Here is a 14669-nt window from a genome sequence, read left to right as displayed (position 1 = left end):
TTGGCATTGCCTTTCTTTGGGATTGGAATGAAAACTGACCTTTTCCAGGTCTGTGGCCACTGCTGAGTTTTCCAAATTTGCTGGCATATTGAGTGCAGCACTTTCACAGTATCATCTTTTAGGATTTGAAATAGCTCAACTGGAATTCCATCAGCTCCGCTAGTTACAGTCCATGGGGTCGCAGAGTCATACATGACTCAGCAACTTTTACTTCACTTCACTTCACTTCACCATCCTTTGAAAAGTACTATTGTTATCCTTATTGTGTAAATGAAGAAACCAAGGATTACAGATCTGAATACTTACTCAAGATGGTAAGTGTTCAAGTTTAAATTATTAGGTGATTTTTTATTGAAGCTAAACACTGCAAATTTTGCAGTTTTAGATTGTGGATATTGTTGCATTGTTTTCAGAGCTGTGTTCTGGAATGTAGTTAAGATACTTGGGTGAAATTGTTTCAGCCTTTGCTTTTAAGCTTTGCTAGGTAAGACCAAAGTAGTGTTCAGTCAAGGGCTAAGTATTCTTCACTTCTGAGAAAAATGCTACAGGATACCCTATCTGCAGCCACATGAATTATGAAGTTTTATGTTCTGACTGGTGGGAAGAAGAACTGGTCTCAGTCTGCAAGAGCTCCTCATATTACCCTTTTAATCTTTTCAGGAGGTTCTTCCCCCACCGTTGGCAGTTTCCTTGCATCAATGTGCTGATCAACCCTCAGTCAAAGACTCAAGGAGTACCTTCTGTAGATATCCAGAGCTCTCTCTGTGACTTCTCTTCTGTAAATTCTGGATTCTCAGCTCTGTCTTCTTAACTCAGGGAGACTACCCTATTCTAGCTGGGTCCCCCTTCCCTGCACCTTAGCTTGGAAACTCTCCAGGCAGTCAATAGCAATGATGATAGGACTCACCTCGTTCACTTCCCATGGCTCAGCGATCACTGTCCTTCACGGCATGATGTCTTAGAAACTGTCCAATGTCATTTATGCTGTCTAGTTTTCTATTTGTTCAGGAAGGAAGGTAAATCAAGCCCTTATCACTCCATCCAGGTCAGAGGCAGGTATTCTCAAGCTCGCTAAGCAGTCAGGTTTCAGAACCTGAGACCCTAACTGTTACCCTGGTTTTTATAAAGCAATCAGTTGGGATAAGAGAGGTTAATCGAAGAACTAATGAACATACCATAAAAAATGAAGTTTTCTTCCTCATAATACAATTTTTCCCTAAAATACTATTATTTGTATAGTGATATTAGAAAAAGCACAGAAGAAACAGATTTAGATCCCCTGTGGGTTAAATATTTTCTGCTAGGCTCAACTATCACATTTTCCTCTGAGGTAATGCACACATTTTCTGGGGACATTAGGCCTGAGAGATCATCCATAGAAGTTTCAGGAAAACTGCTTGAAGCATTCTTTATGTTCATGAACCTCACATCATTAGCGGCATAGAGCACTGTTGAGGTGGGGTTTACTGATGTCTCTCACCATCAAACGACATTTGAGCACTGCAGACATATCTCACTTTACCCAACACATCTGTTCCTAAAGAGCTGTGCTTAAGTCATATTTGAGTCAACTGAATAATTTCAAATGTGCCAGTGAAGTTTATCCTTTGAAACAATAATAAGCTCTTTTGGGAACTGAATCTTTTGGGAACTGCCTACTTATATGCTAGGTAGCATTGCGGTTAAGGGTACAGGGTTAGGAGACTGGTGGACCTGAGCTTAAACCCCTGATTCCTAGCTGTGAGATCTTGGCAAATCATTTAAACTCATCAAAGCCCCAAATTCTTCTTCCTTAAAATGAGGATGATGAGAATACTTACTTCTTGATAGGTACGGCATTGTTGGGAGGACTTTGGTGAGCCAATCCCAGTAAAAATGCTTAGTCAAAGTCTGTTTCTTAGCACTAAATAAAAGTTAATGGGAGAATGGATACATGTATATGTATGGCTGATTGGCTTTGCTGTCCACCTGAAATGATTCCTTTGCTAATTGGCTGTACTCCAATATAAATTAAAAAGTTTTTAAAAGTTAATTATCATTAGTTCTCTTATATAGAAAAATGAAAAATTAATACAATGAGAGAAAATGAGAAATAAGTTGTCATCTCTAGTTAAAAGCCTTTTAAAGAATATGATGGGTGTTAGTCTAATTTTAAGTGTAATGAAAGTTGGACTACCCAACAATTTCTTAGAAGAGTTTTATAATTAAAATATTTCACCCTGGTATCATTCTCTTTAAATATTGATTTACTTAATGTCATTCATCAATACTTATGTACCATGGTAACTAATCCTGCAGGTTCATATCCTTTGGATTTTATTAATCACCTCAAGATGCCACATTCCTTTAGTTACCATTTCAGTCAACTACAAATATTTATTTTCTCTCTTTATTTTCCCCTTTCTAACTTACATGGATCAAATGCTTCAGCACTAACCACTCCTACCACTTTCCACAAAGAAAATTTTTAAATTATCAGTTCAGTCACTTAGTTGTGTCCAACTCTTTGTGACCCTATGGACTGCAGCATGCCAGGCTTCCCTGTCCATCACCAACTCCCAGAGCTTGCTCAAACTCATGTCCATTGAGTCAGTGATGCCATGCAATCATCTCATCCTCTTCATCATCCCCTTTTCCTCTTGCCTTCAATCTTGCCCAGCATCAGGGTCTTCTTCAATGAGTCAGTTTTTTGCTTCAGGTGGCCAAAATATTGGAGTTTCAGCTTCAGCATCAGTCTTTACAATGAATATTCAGGACTGATTTCCTTTAGGATGGACTAGTTGGATCTCCTTGCAGTCCAAGGGACTCTCAAGAGTCTTCTCCAACACCACAGTTCAAAAGCATCAATTCTTTGGCACTCAGCTTTCTTTGTAGTCCAACTCTCACATCCATACATGACTACCTAAAAACCACAGCTTTGACTAGATGGACCTTTGTCAGCAAAATAATTTTTCTGCTTTTTAATATGCTGTCTAATAATGCTTCCCTCTGAATCATAAGAAAAATTCCAATGTCCTTTTCAATATGCTATTTCTAATTCGCATCGAAACATACCTACCTGGAAACCATGTCAATACTTCACACTAGACACTGATATCAACCTGAGAAAGCAGGTGAGCCCTAAAAGAATTGACCCAGCATGTTTAGATGAATGAGTATAATTATTATTATTTTCATAACTTTTTCTTAGGGTCTCCTAAAGCATTTGTGTTTGAGAATGAATTCTAATATTTCAGGTTGTCTGTATTTTAATTTGATTAATCTGGCAATGCTTAATATGTTTGGAATAGGTATATGCTTTTATATTTGCAAAGTCAAGGAAAGACTATATGTGAGCTATGCAAGTAGTAGAATATTTAAAAGCATGAAGGTTGTCAATGGTACAAAATATGAATATTTATTATATCTTAGCACATCTTAGCATAATTTCTCTTTCCCTAGTGATTCCAACAAGTTTTAATGCAATCCAAGTATAAAATGTCACCAACTTACTTAAATAACTGTCCAAATCAAACACTAATATGGCAATTCATTTCTGAAATATCTTGTCATCAGATGCATCATTATTTCATATTAGCAGCCTTTTGTAGCATCCAGGAAACAACAAGAAGTTCAAACCAAAGCCAATTTCAATTAATTCAGGATGGAAAATTTCATGTGACACTATCAAACACTTCACCAAAATTAAGATAGATTGCACCTACAATTTCACATTACTGTTATCTACTGATCTTATAGCTCTATCAAAGAAAGCAATAAAGTTTTTCTGGCATGATTTACTCTTTTCAAACTCCTATTTCATAATGTCCATTATCATTATTCTTATATGTTTCATCAATGTTTGCATATTTTCTATTAATGTTCATTCTGTTCTTCCAATATAGATTTACCTTGCTTTTGCTAGATGACTATATCAGCAGTGTTCATTTTTTCAAAGAAAAACAATAATCATTATCATTAGGATAATGTTCAAGAAATTACTTCTCATATTGGGGTGATAAGAGGATTCAAATCAATTCTATAAATATTTATTGCACATTTACTAAGTGCCTATTTCTCTGCCAGACAATGTAGGGAAGACAGAGGAAGGATACTTTCCTCCAGAAGCCATTGATCTCACTGAGGGGATAAGATGCAGACTAATGGGGATTCTGTGTTCATTTATGTCTAGTATTCTACAAATCTGGTAGGCAAAAAAAAAAAAAAAATCTTAGTAAATTTCAAATTCTATACCTTTTTTTTAGGGTTCTGATTCAGTATTTGTGCTTTTAACAAGCACTTACCACTGCCAAGTGATTCCAATATAAGCATATCTTAAACTACACTTGAGAAAAACTGATAAGGATAATCAAAGGACCAGAACAGAGTCTAGCCATTATAGATCAACAGTGTACAAATGACCTGCCAGCATAATCAGAACTGAAAAGATGACAGACTAACAGAGTTCTTACAGTATTACCTGTATTAGCAGTGCTAGAATTGCTTTGAAATTTACTTGATTTACAAAGATAGACATTTTCATTTACCATGATCTTCTACTCTTTGACCAAACCAATTAAGCAATGGAAGAAACATTATAATCACTTACCCAGGCAAAAATAAGCATGTATTCCTATCAAAAGAACTAAAATAAATATAATACTGAGAAGCATTAATCTGGGTTGCTTTCACATTGTATATACACTGGATACAATCCAGAACTCGCAAATTCATCAATTTTTGGTGACAATTCAGAAAGCAATGCTTAAAGGATAATTTCAGAGTCACCAGGGGATTTTTATCTCATGGGTAAGCCTTGCAATACTTCTGTGAAAGCCTGTCATGTTAACTATGATTACTCTAGATTCATGAAGTCTCTAATAAAAATTATTATTTGAATATGTATAACTGTCTTTCTCCAAATATCTGAGACTGGCCTGGTATATCATTTGATTCATTTTATTATTCATGTAAAACCAACATGTCAGTCAGGGTCCAACCAAGAAGACAGCATTTAAAATAAGGGGAATTTAATACTGGAGGGATTTTGTTGAACAGGTGATGAAAGAGGTGAATAACCAAAGGGGACAATAAAGCAGCTGATAGATGGGGAGTGTAGGAAGTTTCTTCTTCTAAACCCAATGAAAGAGGTTGTGTGTGTGTGTGTGTGTGTTTCCAGAACTCAGGTGCAGGGTCCCCCTACTCAATCCAGAACGATGAAGGTTTGCCTGCAATGACTACAATAAAGAAGCAGCAGCAGCCAAGGCAGAGAGACAGGGGAGGAAAAGCCCTGGCTTCTCCTGTCCTCCAGTCATCTGCAGGTGCTTAGCCCTGCTGAATCGCAAAATGCTAGCTGGCACGTAACCTTTTTGTTTTGCCCTTTTGTACTGTTCACAGGGTTCTCCTGGCAAGAATATTGGAATGGGCTGCCATTTCCTCCTCCAGTGATTTTCGAATTGTGGTGTTAGAGAATTGTGACACTTTCAAACTGTGGTGTAGGAGAAGACTTTTGAGAGTCCCTTGGACTGCAAGGAGATGAAACCAGTCAATCCTAAAGAAAATCAACCCTGAATATTTATTGGAAGGACTTATGCTAAAGCTGAAGCTCCAACACTTTGGCCACCTGATGTAAAGAGCCAACTCAGTGGAAAAGACCATGATGCTGGGCAAGATTGAAGGCCAAAGGAGAAGGTGGTGGCAAAGGATGAGATGATTAGATAGCATTACCAATTCAATGGACATGAGTTTGAGCAAACTCTGGGAGATAGTGAAGGACAGAGGAGCCTGGTGTGCTACAGTCCTTGGGGTTACAAAGAACTGGACATAACAAAGACTGAACAATAACAACAAATGCAACCTCTAGAAACAGAGAGACCTCTGCTCCTTAGACTAGAACAGGAAAAAGACCAGAAAGGGGTCCAAGAACAAATAAGCCGAGGACTATCTAGGAAAAGTGATGATGATAGTGATGATGATGATTTTTTATAGCTCTCCTTTAAAATGGAGAAATGGAGTTTGCAAACAGAGTTTGAAACTTTTATAAATACTCAATCCAGTGCTTCACTTATTCAACAATTCATGATGCCTCTAAATATGTTACATTTTATGCCCTCATTCTTTACTGCTCAAGTTTTCTATAACTTAAAATTCAATGCCTGAATAAGCTGCATAATTCTTTTTATAATATTATGAAATGCAAATCTGTTCTCCCTACTCATTTCTCTCACCTATTCATCATGATACATTCTTATATCATTCCTGATATATTTTAATTGTCCCAACATCTCCACTTCATATTTTTAAATGTACATTTCTGGAGAACAATCTTAGTATTTAAATCATTTAGCTATCATCATTTTGCTCCCATTTGCATGCATTAATGGAATTTCTGTATCTGGTCGTTTCTATTTCCCATGCAGAAGGCCATGTATTAGTCCCTTTAGCCTATTTACTAAGAAGAATGTGTTTAGATCGCTTTGCTATTTCTCCCCACACGAGAAAAATGGATCGTATTAAACATATATTGCATGGAGCTTGATGTTTAGCAAAGTGTTTTCCATACCGTGTGTGTGTGTGTGTGTGTGTGTGTGTGTGTGTGTGTGTGTAAACAGAATGGCTTCCAAGGATAGAAAACAAACGGAATTGTAGGACTTGGTGTTTCCATTACGTATTTATGCCTAAACACATAAAAACTTTATAGTTATACAATCATGTTCTTAGAACACATAGTTCTTTTTCCAGTCAAACAGTTACCCAAAATCCACAGATTATAATTCAGTTGATCTCCACTTCTCCTTAGTAATCAATTTCTAGTCTCATCAGGTCAATCTCCTCACTGACCACCCAACATTCCCATGTTCATCTGGGCTCAAGACTGTGCTAGTCTACTGTCCACTCTACTACCTCTAACTTCCCCATTCCCCAGTGCTGTATCTAAGTTCTGTCTCCTTCATGGAATTACCCTGATGGCCCAGCCATCAGGGCTCTCTCCCCTCTCTCCTAGACTCCTATTAGGCTTATATCTATGGTTAGTTGTTTATTCATTATTTCATGTATGTGCTCTGTATCCTCAAAAGTCCTTTAAATTCTACAGAGCCTGTAGTTTAAATCCTACAATATTGTTAAGAGTAAGCCCCCAAAATATATCCACTGAGAGTCACTGAAGTTCCATAATCAGTCCTGGGGAGGTGTTTCTGAAGTCACCAAAAGATGATGGGGCATCAACAAAGGAAAGGATAAAGAAGATGTGGTCCGTATATACAATGGAGTATTACTCAGCCATAAAAAAGAAAGAAAAACTAGGTCATTTGTAGAGACATGGATGCACCTAGAGACTATCATACAGAGTGAAGTAAGTCAGAAAGAGAAAAACAAATATCATATGTTAATGCATATATGTGGAACCTAGAAAAATGATATGTGCTCAGACTTTCAGTCATATCCAACTGCTTGTGACCCCATGAACTGTAGCCCGCCAGGCTCCTCTGTCCATGGGATCATCCAAGCAAGAATACTGGAGCAGGCTGACGTTTTCTTCTCCAGGGGATCTTTGATTTTCTTACTTACAAAGCAGAAATAGAGAAACAGACGTAGAGAACATGTGTGATACCAAGGGGAAAGCGGGATAGGATGACTTGGGGGATTGAGACTGACACATGTACACTATTGATACTATGTATGAAACAGATGACTAATGAGAACATACAGCATAGCACAGGGAACTCTACTTAATCCACGTGGTGACCTGAATGGAAAGGAAGTACAAAAGGGAGGGGATATATGTAAATGTATGGCTGAGTCACTTTGCAGTACAGTCGAAACTAACACAACACTGTAAAGCAACTGTACTCCAATAAAAATTAATTTAGAAAGAAATAAAAGGTGGTGGGGAAAAGGCAAAAAGGAATGATGTCATAGGGCAAAATGTAGAACAACAGATGAAAGACCAGTAACCTAGAAGGGAAATAGAAATAAGTCAATTTCCGGTATGCAGGAGTAGATCTCCTCTAAAGAAACTTCTCATACTCTTTGGGGAAGTCTCCAAGACAGTTTTCTTCCCTTTGGAAAAAATAATCATATTTTTTATCTTCACTGATTAAATTTCTTTGTTTTAGCCAGCAATATATTTTTGCTGCCTCTCGCATCTTGAAAAATAACTCTGAGGAATTTCATCTCATAGTCACTCTTTATTATCTGTCTTCTACCCTGTCTTAATTCAGTTTCATCAGGACGATCAAATCTAAAGCCCATCTGTAGCCGTGATTAGATGTTCACTAAATGTGATTTTTAAAATGCAAGTCTCATGATATCATCATTCTTGGAGCCTCCTGAAGGTCGACAGGGATTACACCAGTGACAAACAATGTGGCTTCCTCTCCGGATGCCTCCTCCACCACCTGCCTGGACCTTATTGTTCTGACCTATCTCCTCATTTAAACCTCTCAACACCAATATGTCTTCAACTTAAGAATCAGTATTCTCCCCATTCCAGTTTCTTTTTCCCAGTTGCTTCTCTTCATTTAATCTTCAGGGTCATCTCAATCCCCATAAATCTAAACATAGCAATCAAACGTCTCCTTTCTTTAAAATGTCTCACACAGGTGGGGTGCAAATCCCCCCTCCCGATTGACTGGGCAGTTTAAAAGAAAGATGGTGAAAGGCCATTTCACTGGAAACATGGGGGTGGAAGGGAAGCTTTTGCTTTTGTTATTTAAAGGGTTCGTGTTTTGATCTCTGCTTTGAGAAAGCTTTTTCTTGAAAAAATCCTTGCCATTTATGAATGAGGTCTGAAAAATCAAGGTGTTAAGCACTACAAGTGTTTTGTTTACTAAAATAAAAAGACGCTACTAAACCTGAAGTGGAATTGGTCTCTCCCCAACCCCTACAAATAGATAACTATTGTACCACTTAACATGTCTGCAGCAGGCTTCCTGCTAGGATTCTCTGCTTCTACAATCACTAATTTTTTACTGACTAGTTAGTGAGCACTTATAATCACCAAGGCATTAATCTAGGTGCTGTGAAGCCAATTAGAATTAGTATGACTCAGCCTCTGTTCTCAGTGACATAGATGTGATAGATATGCATACAAATGTTGTTTAGTCATGTCTGACCCTTCTGCAATGCCACAGACTATAGTCCACCAGGCTCCTTTGTCCATGGAGTCTCCCAGGCAAGAATACTGGAGTGGGTTGCCATTTCCTCCTCCAGGAGATCTTCTCAACCCAAGAATTGAAACTGCACCTCTTGTGTCTCCTGCATCGGCAGGCAAATTCTTTACCACTAAGCCACCAGGGAAGCTGCATGGATCAAATAGCTATAAAGAAAGGCAGTTTGTAGCAAGTGATATACTTCATTTATTGATCCCACAAACATTTACCGAGTGCTTTCTCTGCCAGGCACTGAGGACACAACAGAGAAAAACAGGCACCCTCCCTCCCCTGAAGGAGCTTCCAGTCTTACAAGTGGGTGACCAGACATTAACAGAGTGATCAGACCCAGCTACACATTGTTAAGGCAGCTTATACCAAAAGGGGCTGATGCAGACCCAACAGTTGAAGATGTGATTTGGGGCAGAGACTCTAAGATGAAGGAGGTGACAAGGCTCAGAGACGAGGGAAGAACATTCCAGATTTTGTCATATAAAGAAAAATTTCTATGGAAGTTTTGAGAGGGAGAAACCTTTTTCAGGAGTGAGAGGAGGAGGGCACATTCTGGAGTAAACAGAGGATTAGCACTGGCTAAGGGATGGGGTGGTGAGAGGAGATTCTGAGCCAGAGAATGTAAAGAGGCAGGCCGGGATGGGCAGTGTTCAGGGAGAAAGGAACAGCATGAATCAGTTAAGTGTATGTACAGAATTCAGTGATGAGGATGAAAAAGATTCAAACATGGAGGGCCTCACTATCTGGGCTAAGAAGTCTGGGATTTTTCTAGTCAGGCAATGGAAAACTTGCTGAAGGTTCCAGACCTTCATGTGTCTGGAGTTACCGTGTAACTGGAATTGTGGTTTAAAGATATGATCTGAACTTGGAATACCAATCAGGAGCAGGAATGGAAAAGAAGACACAGAATGCAAGAGAGTTGCAAAAGTAGATCTAACAAGATGAATCTTTAAAGAAGACTTCAGATGTCCTGGAGCTGCAAAGAAATTTTATTTTGAGAAAGAAGGAGAAACGAACTAATATTTACTGAAAATTTTACCTGCTAGACCCTATGCTAGGAGCTTTCATGAACTGCTTTAATTTAATTCCAGGATTCCCTGAAACCGGTATTATTATACTTTTTGTACAAATGAGAAACTGAGGCTCAGAGAAATTAAGTAACTTGTCAGAGAGCAAAATAATAAGTTATGAGGCCAAAATCTGACCTCAAGATCAGTGCATTTTACTTCAAGACAAAAATGTCACTCTGAGGGCTTTCTTCTCTGCTTGTTTATGATTCTTCCCTTGTTTACCATTGCTCAGACTCTACTGACATTCAAAATGGATCCTCCGTGCTCTGCAAACCTCTGATTGAATAAGGGAAACTCCCAAAGGGCCACCTAACCAATGTCATGCATATTTTTCTCTGGGATAAAAGAAAGAAGATCTCCAGTAAAACATCCAATTGGAAGAAGAGGGGAGGAATAATCCATTTCTGAGATGCCTCGTCCAACTTTCTCTGAAATTTCAATGGACTTGGAAACCAGTTAGTGGATTCAGTATATTAACTTCCACTTTGTTGTTTTTATTTTCCCTGTAGGGATCAAAAAATAATGACCTCTTGTCAAAGCTCATAACTCCTTAATTACTTAATTATTAACAGTGAAAAGCTGGTTTTTGAAACTGTTTAATGGTCATATAAAAAATCAATGTGAGAGGACTGTTGATACTGTGGCTCAAGTCTTTGAAGAGTTGAGTGATGTTGTAGTTATTGTTATCTCCAAGATAGAAAGAGAAAAGCCAGGACTGCAACATTGCCTGGATTTCCAGTCACACACTGAACGGGTAATATGTCTTTTAGACTTGGATGGGTTCAAGGAGGAGACTGTTACATAACAAGTTTTTCCCCCCGGCCAGTCTTTGTCATAGTAGGTAAAAATAAAGTTGATTATTAGGCAGAGGGGAAAAAAATGAGCCAATTATTAAGCATATTGCATCATTCTTAGAGTTGTTTTCTGACTCCTGTTACCACTACTGGCTGTGAATTTTAGCATTAATTATCTAGAGGCATCAAAAGTGTACTGATCCTATAATTTGAAACCATTATTCTAAGTATCTCCACTCCAACTTATCATGTCTGGCAACAAACAGAAAGGCAAAATGCAAAGTAGCCATAAAAAAGAAGAGAGAGCAAAAGAATAATAAATAGACAACTTTATATTAGTCATGGGAACCATGACACCCATGCACAAATATACTATCCTGACCACAATGCTCTGAAGGTCTGTCCACAGAGTGGTAATGTCATTAAAAAAGGGAGATGACTCATTTCTGAATTAACACCAAAAGGAAGTATTTCAAGAGGACCTGGCAATACAGAACATTTTAGAGTAGTCCTGACTGAGGATGGGTAGCCCCTGGAAGGGGGGGTCCTAGCACAGACCTGTCTTCCTCCTGAGAAAATGGAAGCCATCAGATGAGGCTCTCACAATTTTGACCGAACCCACAAGTCAGCCCTAAGTGCACTCGGTTCCTCCTCCTTCCTGGGAGAACATAGGTTGTCTCTTCCTCCAGTAGAAAGCCGCTTCTTACTGTCCTTTGGTTTCTACCTCCTCCCACATCTGGTTCTCTTAACGATTCTCTCTCTCTTCTCAGTGTTATCCTCTATCATTATCCTTTCTCTCTCTCTTTCTCTCTCTCTCTCTCTCTCCCCATCCATCTCTCTGTCTCCTCTCCTTCCCTGCCTTCATCACTTTCTTTTTCTCTTTTCCTAGTCAGTATTTCGCATGCTCAAGTTTCTCCTACATTAAACAAACAAACAAACAAAACCTCTCCATCCAATCTCCAGGTGACAATATTTCCTTCTTTTTCCTTTGCTGTCCTAGATAAATTCTTCCCACCTTTCTTATCTCCCTTACTCTTCACTTCCTTAAATCTGGACTTCTACTTTGCACTCCACTGAAATGGCTTTCCACAGTCCCCCACATCACTAACACACATTTTATTTACAATTTCCTGAACTCTCAGCATCATGTGACGTGATTGGTCAGTCTCTCCTTGAAATTCTCATGTTTCGTGCTTCCCTCATGGCTCAGTGGTAAAGAATCTGCCTGTCAATGCAGGAGACACAGGATCAATCCCTGATCCAGGAAGATCTCACATGCCTCGGAGCAACTAAGCCCATGCACCACAACTATGAAGCCTGTGCTCTAGAGCTTGGAAGTCACAACTACTAAAGCCTGTGTGCCCTAGAGCCTACGCTCTACATACAGACAGTTATTGAGAAGCCCTGGCACTGCAACTAGAGACTAGCCCCTGCTCGCCCCAACTAGAAAAAGAGCCCACATGGCAATAAAGACCAGCAACAACCAAAAATAAATAAACAGGAAAAAATTATCACTTTTTCTTGACAGTCCATACTCTTTCAAGTTTCTTCCTACCACTTTGGCCACTTCTTATCTTCTACAGATTTCATAATTTTAATATTTCTCTGAGCTCATTCCTCTCACTTAAAGGAGCTTCCAAGCGTGCCAAGTCACTTCAGTCGTGTCCGACTCTTTGCAACCCTATTGACTGGAGCCCACCAAGCTCCTCTGTCCGTGGGATTCTCCAGGTAAGAATACTAGAGTGGGTTGTCATGCCCTCTTTCTGGGGATCTTCCAGAGTCACTCCCATACTTCGAGCACCACCTTTAGGCTGAGGAGTTTTCAGACTGAATTTACAAATCAGAACTGATTTCTAAGCTTCAGTCTGCCATATCCAAAGGTCAACTGGACATCTCCTTTGGGAGTCTGGAAAAAAATCCCAAATGCCATATGTCTAAAAAAAACTTAACTTCTTCCCTCAAACTTACTCCCATCATGGTAAACAGTATAACTTTTTAAAAATATATAAATTTATTTATTTTAATTAGAAGCTAATTACTTTATAATATTGTATTGGTTTTGCCATACATCAACATGAATGCACCACAGGTGTACACATGTTCCCCATCCTGAACCCTCATCCCACCTCCCTCCCCATACCATCCCTCTGGGTCATCCCAGTGCACCAGCCCCGAGCATCCTGTATCATGCATCGAACCTGGACTGGTCATTTGTTTCACATATGATATTATACATGTTTCAATGCCATTCTCCCAAATTTTCTGTACAAAAAAAAGATCTTCACAACCCAGATAATCATGATGATGTGATCACTAATCTACAGCTAGACATCTTGGAATGTGAAGTCAAGTGGGCCTTAGAAAGCATCACTACGAACAAAGCTAGGGGAGGTGATGGAATTCCAGTTGAGCTGTTTCAAATCCTGAAAGATGATGCTGCGGAAGTGCTGCACTCAATATGCCAGCAAATTTGGACAACTCAGCAGTGGCCACAGGACTGGAAAAGGTCAGTTTTCATTACAATCCCAAAGAAAGGCAATGCCAAAGAATGCTCAAACTACTGCAAAATTGGACTCATTTCACATGCTAGTAAAATAATGCTCAAAATTCTGCAAGCCAGGCTTCAGCAATACGTGAACCATGAACTCCCTGATGTTCAAGCTGGTTTTAGAAAAGGCAGAGGAATCAGAGATCAAATTACCAACATCTGCTGGATCATGGAAAAAGCAAGAGAGTTCTAGAAAAACATCTATTTCTGCTTTATTGACTATGCCAAAGCCTTTGACTGTGTGGGTCACAAAAAGCTGTGGAAAATTCTGAAAGAGATGGGAATACCAGATCACCTAACCTGCCTCTTGAGAAATCTGTATGCAGGTCAGGAAGCAACAGTTAGAACTGGACATGGAACAACAGACTGGTTCCAAATAGGAAAAGGAGTACGTCAAGGCTGTATATTGTCCCCCTGCTTATTTAACTTCTATGCAGAGTATATCATGAGAAACGCTGGACTGGAAGAAACACAAGCTAGGATCAAGATTGCCGGGAGAAATATCAATAACCTCAGATATGCAGATGACACCACCCTTATGGCAGAAAGTGAAGAGGAACTAAAAAGCCTCTTGATGAAAGTAAAAGAGGAGAGCGAAAAAGTTGGCTTAAAGCTCAACATTCAGAAAACCAAGATCATGGCATCTGGTCCCATCACTTCATGGCAAATAGATGGCGAAACAGTGGAAACAGTGTCAGACTTTATTTTTGGGGGCTCCAAAATCACTGCAGATGGTGATTGCAGCCATGAAATTAAAAGACACTTACTCCTTGGAAGAAAAGTTATGACCAACCTAGATAGTATATTCAAAAGCAGAGACATTACTTTGCCGACTAAGGTCCATCTAGTCAAGGCTATGGTTTTTCCTGTGGTCATGTATGGATGTGAGAGTTGGACTGTGAAGAAGGCTGAGCACCAACGAATTGATGCTTTTGAACTATGGTGTTGGAGAAGACTCTTGAGAGTCCCTTGGACTGCAAGGAGATCCAACCAGTCCATTCCGAAGGAGATCAATCCTGGGATTTCTTTGGAAAGAATGATGCTAAACCTGAAGCTCCAGTACTTTGGCCACCTCATGCGAAGAGTTGACTCATTGGAAAAGACTCTGATGCTGGGA

Source organism: Capra hircus, chromosome 5, assembly GCF_001704415.2.
Source record: "Capra hircus breed San Clemente chromosome 5, ASM170441v1, whole genome shotgun sequence".
In the NCBI taxonomy this organism is placed as follows: domain Eukaryota; kingdom Metazoa; phylum Chordata; class Mammalia; order Artiodactyla; family Bovidae; genus Capra; species Capra hircus.
Note: the sequence above shows the minus strand (reverse complement) of the source record.